The sequence below is a fragment of the Geotrypetes seraphini genome, chromosome 2 (genome assembly GCF_902459505.1).
Source record: "Geotrypetes seraphini chromosome 2, aGeoSer1.1, whole genome shotgun sequence".
Taxonomy (NCBI): Eukaryota; Metazoa; Chordata; class Amphibia; order Gymnophiona; family Dermophiidae; genus Geotrypetes; species Geotrypetes seraphini.
Genome location: NC_047085.1, coordinates 265,880,529 through 265,893,826, shown reverse-complemented (window position 1 = coordinate 265,893,826; position 13,298 = coordinate 265,880,529). Strand labels below are relative to the sequence as shown.

Genomic DNA, 13,298 nt, shown 5'->3' with positions numbered 1-13,298 from the left:
TCCAAACTGCTTCCCGCAACCAGCGAGAGAGGTCATCTTCGGCGCTGTAACCACCATTGAGCTAATTACAGCAACCAGCAGAGTGAACCTAGCAGGCTGCCATTGGCCTCTGAAGCACATTGCCTCTGCCGCGGTCCCACCTCTGATGTCAGAGAAGAGGCGGGACTGCAGTAGAGGAAATGTGCTTCGGAGGCCAACGGCAGCCTGATAGGTTCACTCTGCAGGCTGCCGTAATTAGCTCAGCGGCAGTTACAGCGACAAAGAAAAGAACAGCTGTGTCTCCTCCAATCTCCTGCCCCAGGTAGCGAGCAAGAAGAGCAACTGTTGAGGAAGCGAGGCCTGCCAACTCCGGGACAAGAATTTGGACCCGGGCAGAAGCTGCAGCCCTGCACTGTGAGGGCTTCTACCAACCAACCCAGCTCCACCCAGCACCGTCTGGGAGCCGGAGACAATGACCTTGTAGGAAGCAGGGAAGGTAAGGCCCCGCCCATCGTGAGGGCCCCAGCAGGACGCTGGATCTGGACATGAGGTGGGGGGGAGAGAGAGACAGAAAAGGACAGGAAACAGGCTTGAAGACAGGGCAGATGCTGGACTAGAAGGGGTAGAGAGGGGAAGACTCAAAATGTTATCAGAAGGAAGATAGAGAGAGGGAGAAAACTAAAACAAAGGGGAGGCAGAAGAGAGGGGGCAGATGTTGGACTTGGGGGGTGTATAGAGGGAAGAGAGAGACTACAGAGAGATGGAAAGATTCTGGACCAGGGAGGGAGGAAGGAAGGAAGGAAAGAGAGAGAGAGAAGCAGAGAAAGACCTGGAAGAAAGGAGAACAAATGTTAGACATGGGGGGAGGTTGGTAAACAGAAGAAAGATAGAGAGAGAGAGGCCTGGACCAAAGGTGGTGGTAGGTACAAAGGAGAACTGACACTGGATCTGGGGAGGGTAAGCAGAGGGAAAAAGATAGAAACCTGGACCCAAAGGGGATGGGGCTGGATTGTGAAAGAAATGTTGGATGTACAGTCAGAAGGAAGTCCAACCAGAAACTAATTAAATCACCAGACAACAAAGGCAGGAAAAATTATTTTATTTTCAATTTAGTGATCGAAATGTGTCAGTTTTGAGAATTTATATCTGCTATGTGTATATGAATAACGAAAGGAAAAAATTGCATTAGTAGGGGAGGGGGGACAGGGTGCAGAGCCTTGCAAGGAGTGTGGGATTGGGTGCAGAGCCTGGCAGGGAGTATGGGGGGATGGGTGCAGAGCCTGGTATATATTCAATTTGGTTTAGAATGGTTTTTTTCCTACTCTAAATCTAGGGTCTTATGGTCAGGTGCGTCTTATGGAGCGAAAAATACAGTAAATCTTTTCTTTTGGCTAAGTCATAATAATAATATTGTAATTTATAGCTAAAGAGACAAACGATCAAGAAACTGTTTTATTTTACTTTTGTGATTATGATAAACATACCGAGGGCCTCAAAATAGTGCCTGGTGGGCCGCATGTGGCACCCAGGCCAAACGTTTGAGACCACTGACTTAAAGAGTCCTAAAGTAGCTTGAGTGTTTTTTACTGTTCTGATATTTAGGTTGTCAGGGGTTACCATATTAATGAGATGCAAACCATGCAAATGCATATAAAGCAGCTCATTACTACATAAAAAAACAGAAAAGTGCACACTGCAAGTCATATCACAGTCCTAAAATCATGGTAAAATAAGTCTAGCCAAAAGCAGGGGTTATTTTGCCATGCTTGGAGCATCAGGCCTCAAAGCTGTGGCCCAATCTTTAAGGGGCTATGGGGCTACTGCTAACCCATTCTTTACACCCCCCAGCAAACCTCAACCCCCAAGGCCTGCCCCATTCAGCGAAGGTCTCAGGTTCATTTCCTGGTGATCCAGTGGGTGACAGGCAGGAACAATCCTCCTTTGCTCCTGCTCAGCTAGCCTTGCCTCCAAAATGGCACTCCTAGGAATAATCTCACACTACTACCACTAGTGGTCATATTCTCTTTATAAATGGGGACTACAAATGTAGATTTTTGACCTATCCAGGCCATGTTCCCAGTATGAACCCTTGTAATCTCTATACATGGTGGACATATGGATGTAAACTGAGCCTTTTCTAAAACTGACATTTAAATATGGATGTTGATTCCATGCGTAAATGTCAGAATTTCTACAAGGGAATTATGAATAATAACCCCTTGTGTGTGCTATTTTATTGCTCTTTTTCAGCTACTCAAAACAGCAAATACAAAATAAATAGATGCATCTAGTCTGCATATTGTATGTTAATTTTTAAAGAGATAATTTTAAAGAGCTTTTGCTCCTTGGTATGTCATCTTTATGAACTTCTAACATCTGATCCTATTGTCTGACTGGAATTTACTTTATTTTAGATAGATAGGTAGATAGAGATTTTTTTTTTTTTAATTTATATTTTAAATTTAATTTACTCACTGAATATTTGTTGGGATGTACATATCTTGTCTCTATCTCTATCTTTTCCATCTGAATATGTTTAATGGATTTCCTTTCAGTATTCAATTGTTACATTGTAAACCGCTTAGGTCAGTAAAATGCGGGAGCGGTATATCAAAAATCTTAATAAACAAAGAAACTATCTGAGTAGCTGAAAATTAGTATAAAGTACATGGGTACTAAATGAGCCCATGTATTTTACCACTATGTAGGCCATCTTAAAATTACCCCCTGCAGTTACATAGTAAGACATGAAGTTGGAGACAAAGCATCCTTAATTATTTCTTTTTTATTCATTATCTATAGTACAAATACTAGTTAAGGAAGAGAATTCAAGAATATTAAGTTACAAATTGATCATAGAGAAAGTCTGTGAACCATTTTGGCTGGTCTGTGTTTTACTGCAACTGATATTCAAAATATGATTAGATTCTTATCTAAATCATAATATTGAAAAAACTAACTCCAATGAATAAATAACAGAAAACAAAAAAAAATGGTATTTTGATTATTTATGCAAACAAAGATTCATCGATAAGTATCCTTGTGTAGAAAAATGTGTGAACCTTTCATTCTTCAAGAACCAAACCCTTCAAACTAATATTTCCTATAACTACTAATCACACTGTAAGGATCATTTTAAGACCCTCAATAGCTCACTAAGAGCTTGGTTTCATAAGAACATAAGAAATGCCTTCTCCGGATTAGACCTAGGTCCATCTAGTCCGGCGATCCGCACATGCGGAGGCCCATTTAGGTACTCCTTTATGGAGACCCGGATTTCCCGTATCCCTCAATATGATTAGCAAGAAGATATGCATCCAACTTGCGTTTGAAACCCAGAACAGTAATCTCCATCACAACCTCCTCTGGGAGAGCATTCCAAGTGCCCACCACTCGTTGTACGAAACAGAACTTTCCGACGTTAGTCCTGAACCTGCTGCTGCTCAGTTTCAGGCTATGACCTTTTGTCCGTGTCACATCTGAAAATATTAGTAATGCTGATTCCTGGTCTATTTTGTCAAATCCTTTTAATATTTTAAAAGTCTCTATCATATCCCCTCGCAGTCTTCTCTTCTCGAGGGTGAACAGTCCCAGTTTCTCGAGGCGTTTTCTGTAGCTCAAATTCTCCATACCTTTGACTAGTTTCGTGGCTCGCCTCTGCACCCTCTCCAGCAGAGTTATATCCTTCTTAAGGTATGGAGACCAGTGCTGGACACAGTATTCTAAGTGTGGTCTGAACATTGCTCTATAAAGTGGCATTATAACTTCTTCCGATCTACTCGTGATCCCCTTCTTAATCATGGCCAACATCCTGTTTGCTTTTTTCGCCGCCGCCGCCACACATTGAGCCGAAGGTTTTAGGATTCTATCAATCACTACCCCCAGATCCTTTTCTTGTTTGCATTTGGTTAATGTCACCCCCAACATCCTATATTCATGTTCTTTGTTTTTCTTTCCCAGATGCATCACCTTGCATTTGTCTAAGTTAAAATTCATCTGCCACTTTTTCGCCCACGTTTCCAGCTGGTTGAGATCCTTCTGAAGATCCTTGCAGTCTCTTTGAGCGCCAACCGCCCGACATAATTTTGTATCATCTGCAAACTTGATTATATTGCATGTTGTTTCCTCTTCCAGGTCATTTATAAAAATATTGAACAAGATAGGCACAAGAACCGAGCCCTGAGGCACGCCGCTAGTCACTTTCTCCCAGTCCGAAAATTTCCCATTTATGCTCACCCTCTGCATTCTGTTTTCTAACCATTTGCTGATCCATCTGTGCACTTCTCCTCCTATTCCATGACTTTGTAATTTACTCATGAGCCTTGCGTGCGGGACCTTGTCAAATGCCTTCTGGAAGTCCAAGTAAATTATGTCCACTGGATCTCCCCTATCCATTGGTTTGTTCACCTTGTCAAAGAATTGTAGTAAATTTGTCAAACATGACTTCCCTTTCCTGAAGCTGTGTTGACTAGCTCTTATCAGGTTGTGATCCTTCAAGTGTTGTACAATGGTATCTTTAATTAGTGCTTCAATTATCTTTCCAGGAACCGAGGTGAGACTCACAGGTCTGTAGTTTCCTGGTTCCCCTCTTGTTCCTTTTTTGAAAATTGGGATGACATTTGCTATCTTCCAGTCATCTGGTATTTGCCCGGTTTTTATTGACATGTTAGCCAAGGATTGTAATAGTTACCCAATTTCTACCTTAAGTTCCTTTAATACTCTTGGGTGAATTTCATCCGGTCCAGGGGATTTATCACTTTTTAGTTTGTCAATCTGGAAGTATACCATGTCCAACTCCACATTTACTGTTGTTAGGCTTTCCTCAATGTCGCCGGTGAATATATTCCCTGTGTCTGGCATTGTTGTTGTGTCCTCATTCGTGAAGACAGAAGCAAATAATGAATTTAGCCTATTGGCTACCTGTTTGTCTTCTTTAATTGTCCCTTTCCTTCCTTGGTTGTTGAGAGGGCCCACTGCCTCTCTTGCTGGTTTCTTTCCTTTCACATATCTAAAAAAGGGTTTGAAGTTTTTTGCTTCTTGGGCTATCTTTTCTTCATAGACTTTTTTTGCGTCTCTTACCACTCTATGACATTTTTTCTGGTCGGTTTTGTGACAGTTCCAGGCCTCCGTCGTTTTTTTCCCGTTTCCATTTTTTAAACGAGTTCCTCTTTTCCCTCATTGCATCCTTCACCTCTTTGGATAACCAAGCTGGTTCACCTTTGTTCTTTTTTCGCCTTCCTTTGGATATCCTTGGTATGTAAAGATTCTGTGCTTCTGTGATGGTTTTTTTCAGCAGAGACCATGCTTGATCAACTGTTTGGATTTCTGCTTTTCCCTTCTTCAGCCATTTTCTAACCATGGTTCTCATACTGTCGTAATTTCCTTTTTTGAAATTAAAGGTTGTGGCTTTAGTCCTGATTGGTTTCCCCTTACCGATGCAAATGGTAAAATTGATCATATTATGATCGCTTGTCCCCAACAGGGCTGTTACCTCTACATCTGCTGTCCTTCCAGTAATACCATTTATGACCAAGTCCAGGATTGCGCTGCCTCTAGTCGATTCTCCTACCATTTGTTCAAGGAAGCAATCTCCTATCAGTTCCAGGAATTTTGTCTCTCTGACGCAGATTGACGTTCCCAGTTTCCAGTTTATCCCCAGAAAGTTGAAGTCCCCCATGATCGTCACATTTCCTGATTTACATCCATGGTTAATTTCTTCCATCATTGCTTTGTCGATTTGCTCAGACTGTCCCGGGGGTCGATAATAGAGGCCAATTTTTGTGTCTGCTTCTTTTTGTCCAGGAATCTTTATCCAGAGGGACTCTAGTTTACAATCTACTTCCGACTCTCCTTCTCTGTTAGACTCTATGTCCTCTTGGACATACAGGGCAATACCTCCCCCTTTTTGCCCAATCCTATCTCTTCTGTATAGTTTATATCCTTGCAATGCCGTGTCCCATTCATTTTCTTCATTCCACCATGTTTCCGTTATTCCTATGATATCCAGTTGCTTTCTTTTTGCTAGTTCTTCCAGTTCGCCCATTTTGTTTCCTAAGCTTCTGGCATTCGTGTACATACATTTAAGTTCTGATCGTGCTAATTCCCTGGATTTAGTGGTCCTCACATCCCTTCTTATATCCATTTGATCTTTTTCATTACCTCTTGTAGATTCATTATGTTCCTCCTCTATATCTGTTCGGTTGCTTGAAGTTTCCTCCTCAGGATATCCTGGTGTCCGGGCCATCGACATGTTTCAGGACCATACCAACTTGGGGCTTCTTTTACTAAGGTGCACTAGCGTTTTTAGCGCATGCACAAAATTACTGTGTGCTTCTAGAATAACGCCAGCTCAATGCTGGCATTAAGGTCTAGCACATGCGGCAATTTAGCACGCGCTATTCCGAGCATTAAGGAACCCTTAGTGTAATAAGATGTATACCATTGTGTTAGAGCAGGCATGTCCAACAGGAAGATCGCAATCTACCTGTAGATCGCGGAGGGGTCAGAGGTAGAGCGCCAGCCCCACTTAGCTCCATCTCTCCAGCAGCTCACCCCATCGCTAGGAGAGAGCTTGTGCCAGCAGGTTGTCTACCGAGGGCTTGCCGCCGCTGATCCTTTGCCTGTCTTTTTTCCCTGCCTGCAGGTGTATTGGGGGCGCTTGTTTTCGTGCCAACAATTTGTGGGTACCCCAGGGGGCCGCCACCTGCACCGATAAGCCACAGGCCTGGCGTCATACCTGGTCTCCTGCCTCTCAGAATTACCCATTCCTGCCCCCACCCCAACACTCCTTAGAAGTTTGTTATATACCAGGCAATATCCATTCGCCCAGGCTCTACCTGAATACACTTACTGTATTAGTTGTGTCATGTACTGGTCGTTGGTTGCTTTATAGTTCGCCTTCATTAAACCTTCTCGGCAGACACAACAAAGGGCTCCTTTTACTAAGGTGCGCTAGCGTTTTTAGTGCATGCTGAAGATTAGCGCGTGCAAACCACGCGCTAAATGAAAAATACTAATGAAAGCTCTATGGAGGCGTTAGCGTCTAGCACGCGTGGCATTGTAGCGCTAGCACACCCTAGTAAAAGAACCCAAAGTGTCAAGAATTTGGTGATTTTGGCAGGCTTTTCCAATTTTGTTCTAACTTATTTTATTTATTTAAAAATTTATATACCGCATAAAACTATGCGGTTTCCAAAAATTACAAACATACATATTAAAAATGCTAAACATGTTTAAACAAGACAAACACAATAAAACATTAACTGACAATATCATTATTAAAACCTTCTTTAAAATTCATCTTACAAAATGGAAAGACAAATCCCTTAAAAACATTTACAGGACAGGAAAGCATTAACAGAAAATAGCATTAGCACATGAAGGCATTGACAAATAATTGCATTTTCAACATTTTCTTAAAATTCAGTCTCCCATCACAGAACCACTGTGACTTTTGCTTGCCTCTGCAATTTTATTTTGCCTAGCCTTTGCGTTGATTCTACACTGCAATTTTATTTCGCCTTGCCTTTGTATCGATTCTACACTGTGTGCAGAATTTATTAAATGGCGTGTGGTGGTATTTGAACTTGTTTGGCGGTATTTGATTTTATCTGGTTTGCTAGACAGGTGTTTGAGGTTTTTTGATGATTGTTTGGTAGTATTTGATTATTGGTGCCAGTATGATGAATTCTTATTTTTACTTTTAGAACTGCATGTGTGGTTTTGGCATCTCCAGTCCTTGTATTGCACATCATCCAGAGGTCTTCAGTTCCTGTTGATCTTTAATACTTTGGGACAGTGACAGTTTTGGACCAGATTCAGCCAGTGTTTATACCAACTTAGCAGATTTGGCCTTCTTACATCCAGCCACCTCAGTATAACGAAGATGAGTGTTACAAAGAAGAGCAAAATCTACCACTTTCATGATGAATGGGAAATGGACTACTTCTTCATCATGGTGAAAGACAAGTGTTGTTGTCTAATTTGTAACGCCCCAGGATCCTTGCCCACAGAGGGTAATCTGGAACGTCATTATAAGGCTCTGCATAGGAATAAGTTTGATGCTTATTTTCCACCCAAAAGGGAATTTCGTAAACTGAAGCTCAAAGACCTTAAATCAAAATTGGCTACTCACCAACAGTTGATAGTGAAGCCAAGCTCACATTCGGTCAATGCAACCATAGCATCCTTCAAGGTCAGAAACCTGATCGCAAAGAAATGCAAACCTTTCACTGAAGGGGAATTTGTAAAAGATTGTTTTCTTGAAGCAGCTGACAATCTTTTTGAAGGATTTAAAAATAAGAAAGAGATCATAGCTGCTACCCACCTTCATCCCACTGTCCTCTGGCTCCACACTGAGTTCTCAAGCAAAGTTCTGGGCATTATCATTGACTCTACATTGTCTTTCAACGACCACCTCAATTCCTTGGTAAAAAAGTGAGATCCTGCTTCCATCAAAAACACTTTGCCGTCCTTGTTCAATCCGTCATCCTTTCCAGACTGGACTATTGCAACTCTATCTACTTAAGCCTAACAAAGAAAAGCCTTCAAAGACTTCAGCGGATTCAGAATGTCGCGGCTAAGCTTATCTTCGCAAAAAGTAAATTTGACCATGTCTCACCGCTCCTGTCCAAGCTTCACTGGCTTCCAGTAATCTCCAGGGTCCACTTTAAATGCGCCTGCCTAACTTTCAAGATCCTACACGGCATCCTTTCTCCCTTTATTCCACTTTCTTGGAATTCTTCAAATCCTAATACCACCAGATCCACCCCAAAATTAAAACTATCCTTCCCCTCATTAAAAGGCATTTCCCATGCAGGAAAACTAGGGACCTCCCTCCCCTTCAGAATCACTGAGCTCTGGAACAACCTTACCTCCCCACTTCAGAATCTGAGCTCCCTCCAACTTTTCTGTTAACATCTGAAAACTTGGCTATTCTCAAAGATGTAATACTTCCTCCCTCTCTGGTACACAAGCCCCTCTAAACATTCTTTATACTAAGGCCTATAACCCTTCATTGGAGTTCCTTTTCTATCCCAGCTCCTGTAAACCATGCCGAGCTCTACGATTGTGGAGAGGATGCGGTATACAAACCTAAGGTTTAGTTTAGTTTAGTTTAAGAGGTACCATTGTCAAGAAACACCGTCGTGCAAGCGAATAGAAAAGATGTGTGGAGACACAACTGAACAATTGTTGGAGGATGTTTCAAATTGTGTTGATTTCTCACTCCAACTGGATGAATCTTCAGACATAAGAGACATAGCCCAGATACTAGTTTTTATCTGGATGGTTTTTGAAGACTTCAGTGTTAAAGAAGAACTACTTGGAATGATTTCTTTAAAAGGGAGAACTACCGGCCTAGGAAATATTCAGTTCTTTCCATTCTTTTATGACAAAGTGTAATCTTCCATTGCATAGACTTGTTTCCATCACTACTGATGGAGCAAGAGCAATGACAGATGAGATTAAGTGTTTCACAGCCCTCTGTAGACAGCATGACAACTTCCCAGATTTCCTTTCTTACCACTGCATCATTCACCAGTAAGTTTTGGCAAGCAAGAGACTCAATACAAAGACTTTCATGGACATCACTTTCAAAACTGTAAATTCAGTTCGTGGAAGATCACTTCAAAGACGGCTTTTCAATCTTACTCTTGATGAAGGGGCAGCAGAAATCATTTTGCATACAGATGTAAGGTGGCTAAGTAGGCACAAATTTCTGCAAAGATTTTGTGATTTGCTGAATGAAATAAGTTTTTTGAAGGAGAGGGGAGATGACCAAGCAAAGTTGGAAGATGAAGAGTGATTATGTGATCTGGCATTTCTCGTTGACTTTACAGGCAAACTAAGTGATATGAACTTTGAACTACAAGGTAAAAACAAACGCATTGGCGAGATGATGAGTAGTTTCATCCTACAAGAGCAAATTTGAGCTAATGATGACTGATGTTGCAAACAACACTTTTGATCATTTTCCTAATGACCATCTGAGACAATATCCAAATTTTGTTTTTCAGAACAAGAAGTATGTACAGAAATCTGTTCAGTTATCCAGGAATTCAAAAATAAATTCTGTGATTTCCAAAAAATTGGAACAGTTGTGGAGTACTTGTCATACCCATTCAAAGTAGATGTGGACATTAAAGAAACTGCAGCTGCTACCAGTAAAAAAATACTCATTGAACAAACCATCTCTTGAAAATGAAATATTAACCCTTAAAAATGACATTTTTCTCAAGACCCTTGCTGAGCAAGAATCATTTTAGAAGCTAGTGCCTACAGACAAATTTCCCAGCTCGAGAACATGCAGTGAAGCTTTACACTGTGTCGGTTCAACTTATTTGTGTGAATCTGCGTTTTCCCATCTGAAAATGACAAAGAGTACACAATGTTCCAACATGACAGATTAACATCTCCAGGATTCCCTGAGACTGGCTCTCATGCAATATTCACTCAACTTCAAAAAGCTGGTGGATGCAACGTCTCAGACGTCTCACTGGTGGATGAAATGGCTTAGATGTCTTACTAATGAGCAAGAGCGAAATATTAAGATTGTGCAAGATCAGCCTGGATCAATACTCGACCTAAATTTATCACAAATTACTCAATAAAAGTTCAAAAAAGTTATTACTCAATAAAACTTTAAGAAAAAATGTACTTTCCATTTCCCCTCGCAGTTCTTACTGGATCTTCATCTCTGTTTTGTTTTTGCTTAATTTGCTTAACAGCTGATCACATCCAAGTAAATGACAGAAGGTTCATTAAAAATTGGGAAGGGGGGGAATCCTCCAACTTTATTGGGTAAAAATTTAATTTGAAACTAAATTTTCATGGTGGTAGATCACTGGCACTTTTGGCCAGAAAAAATAGATCACGACCTGTTCGAAGTTGGACATGCCTGTGTTAGAGCATTCCTTGCTGTGATAACTGTAATGGGTCCTTCCTAGTCCCATATAAGCCAGAGATCCCTTTGGTGCAGTGTTGATTGTTGTGTAGATTTACTTTTTGGTGTTTGTAAAACCACTTAGACCAGTGGTTCCCAACCCTGTCCTGGAGGACCACCAGGCCAATCGGGTTTTCAGGCTAGCCCTAATGAATATGCATGGAGCAGATTTGCATGCCTGTCACTTCCATTATATGCAAATCTCTCTCATGCATATTCATTAGGGCTAGCCTGAAAACCCAATTGGCCTGGTGGTCCTCCAGGACAGGGTTGGGAACCACTGGCTTAGATAACCTTGATAGGTGGTATATAAAAAACCTAATAAACTTGAAACTCGATTTTGTGTTTACTGTGGAGTTATCTCAAGCTTTAGTTAGTGTCTTGGTATAAACTGAAATTAAAAGCCAGAGGATTTGCTACTCCTCTACCTAACTGCTAATGCAAGGAGTGAGCTTGAGGCTTGAAACCAAGCCAGCAAAGAAATGAGAGAAGCCCCAACCCAAAGCTCAACTACCGAAGAAGATATTACAGGGAAGAGATTCCCTGCTGGAAGGAATCTTGTGGAAGAGGATATCCTAGAAATGGGAAGAACCCTTTGGAATAGGTTTGCCCAGCACTCAAGAAAGCAGGCTTAAATCAGAAATAAATAGCACCATTAATAAACCACAGACACAGATACAGAAATGTAAGATAAATAAATATACTATTTCCACAAGTTGGCCAGCCCTGATCTAGTTATTCTATCATGGCAGAAGGTCTGAATTGCAGGCTTTAATAACAGGAAAACTTCTGGTGGGAGCAGAGCTGGCAGGCATCCGCTCAGCTTATCAGCATTACATGACTCCCAGAAAAAGAATCTTAAACTTCATACGTTGCATGATAGGTAGACAGTGTTTTTCCTTGAGTAATGGCGAAACATGTGAGTATCTATCAACATGACAGAGTAGATGAATGGCACAGTTTTGTAATGGATTATTTGTTCCTCTGATGCCTTTATCTCTAAACACCAAGAGATCTTCAGGTACGAGAACAACTCATATGAATAAGCTCTCTTTTTCATCGAGAGCAATCAAGTCTATTAGTAAAATTTCACACTCCTTTCCATACTTACTAACTGCGATATGGAATGGACTACCTCCTCAAATTAAACCGTGTTTATCTCTTCAGATCTTTCGCAAAACCTTAAAAACCACTATGTTTCATTGCTTTTTAGGCAATAGTTCCAATGAATATTAATGGATCTTTTCTTGTGATCTAATCATATAAACTGAATCGAGCTCCTATTTTTAGGAGATGATTCGGTATATAAGACAGGATTTTAGATAGTGCTGGGGAGGAGCCAGCTGCCTTGGTACACATAGGTACCAATGGCATAGGAAAATGTGGGAGGGAGGTTCTGGAAGCCAAATTTAGGATCTTAGGTAGAAAGCTGAAATCCAGATCCTCCAGGGTAGCATTTTCAGAAATGTTCCCAGTTCCACACGCAGGACCCAAGAGGCAGGCAGAGTTCCAAAGTCTTAATGCGTGGTTGAGATGATTGTGGCAGGAATGAGGGACTTAGATTTATTAGGAACTGGGCAACCTTCTGGGAAAGGGGGAGCTTGATCCAAAAGAATGGACTCCACGTTAACTAGGATGGAACCAGGCTGCTGGCACTACCTTTTAAAAAGGAGATAGAGCAGCTTTTAAACTGAGATGCAGGGGAAAGCCGACAGTGGCCCAGGAGTGGATGGTTCTGTGTGAGGTATCCTTGAAGGATACTATTGAAACAGGATATTTAGGGAGTCCCAGTAGAGTGGTTTCAATAATGGTGAAAGAAAGCCAGCAGGGTTTAAGAGGAAGGCAGAGTAAAAGACCCAAATTCTCCCTGTCTTCTCAGCAGACAAGGAAAAAACACAATTTGAAGTGTCTGTATTCAAATGCTAGAAGCCTAAAAAATAAAAATAGAAGAGTTAGAGTATATAGCACTAAATGATGAGGTAGATATAATAGGCATCTCAGAGATCTGGTGGAAGGAGGACAATCAATGGGATACTGTATTACCTGAGTACAAATTATATTGCAAGGATAGAGTAGATCAAATTGGATCGGTGAGGGGGGAGGGTTGCGCTATATGTTAAAGAGGGAATTGAATCAAATAAAATAAACATTCTGCATAACATGGATAGCAGTGTGGAATCCATATGGATAGAAATTCCATATGTGGAGGGAAGGAATATAAAGGTAGGGCTATACTACCATCCCCCGGGACAAAATGAGCAGACAAATGAAGAAATGTTTTCTGAGATTAGGAAAGCTGGAGAATTGGGCAACGGTATAATAATGAATGATTACAATTACCCAGAGACAATTTTCAAAACAGCAAGATGAAAATTGG

At 41.2% G+C, this 13,298-nt stretch overlaps 1 protein-coding gene across 3 annotated transcripts in view; it reads right to left on the bottom strand.

Annotated features, from left to right (window-relative positions):
• Positions 1–13,298, bottom strand: part of ELP2 (elongator acetyltransferase complex subunit 2) — a 189,028-nt gene that overhangs the window by 46,571 nt on the left and 129,159 nt on the right. The gene's annotated exons all lie outside the window — the stretch shown is intronic.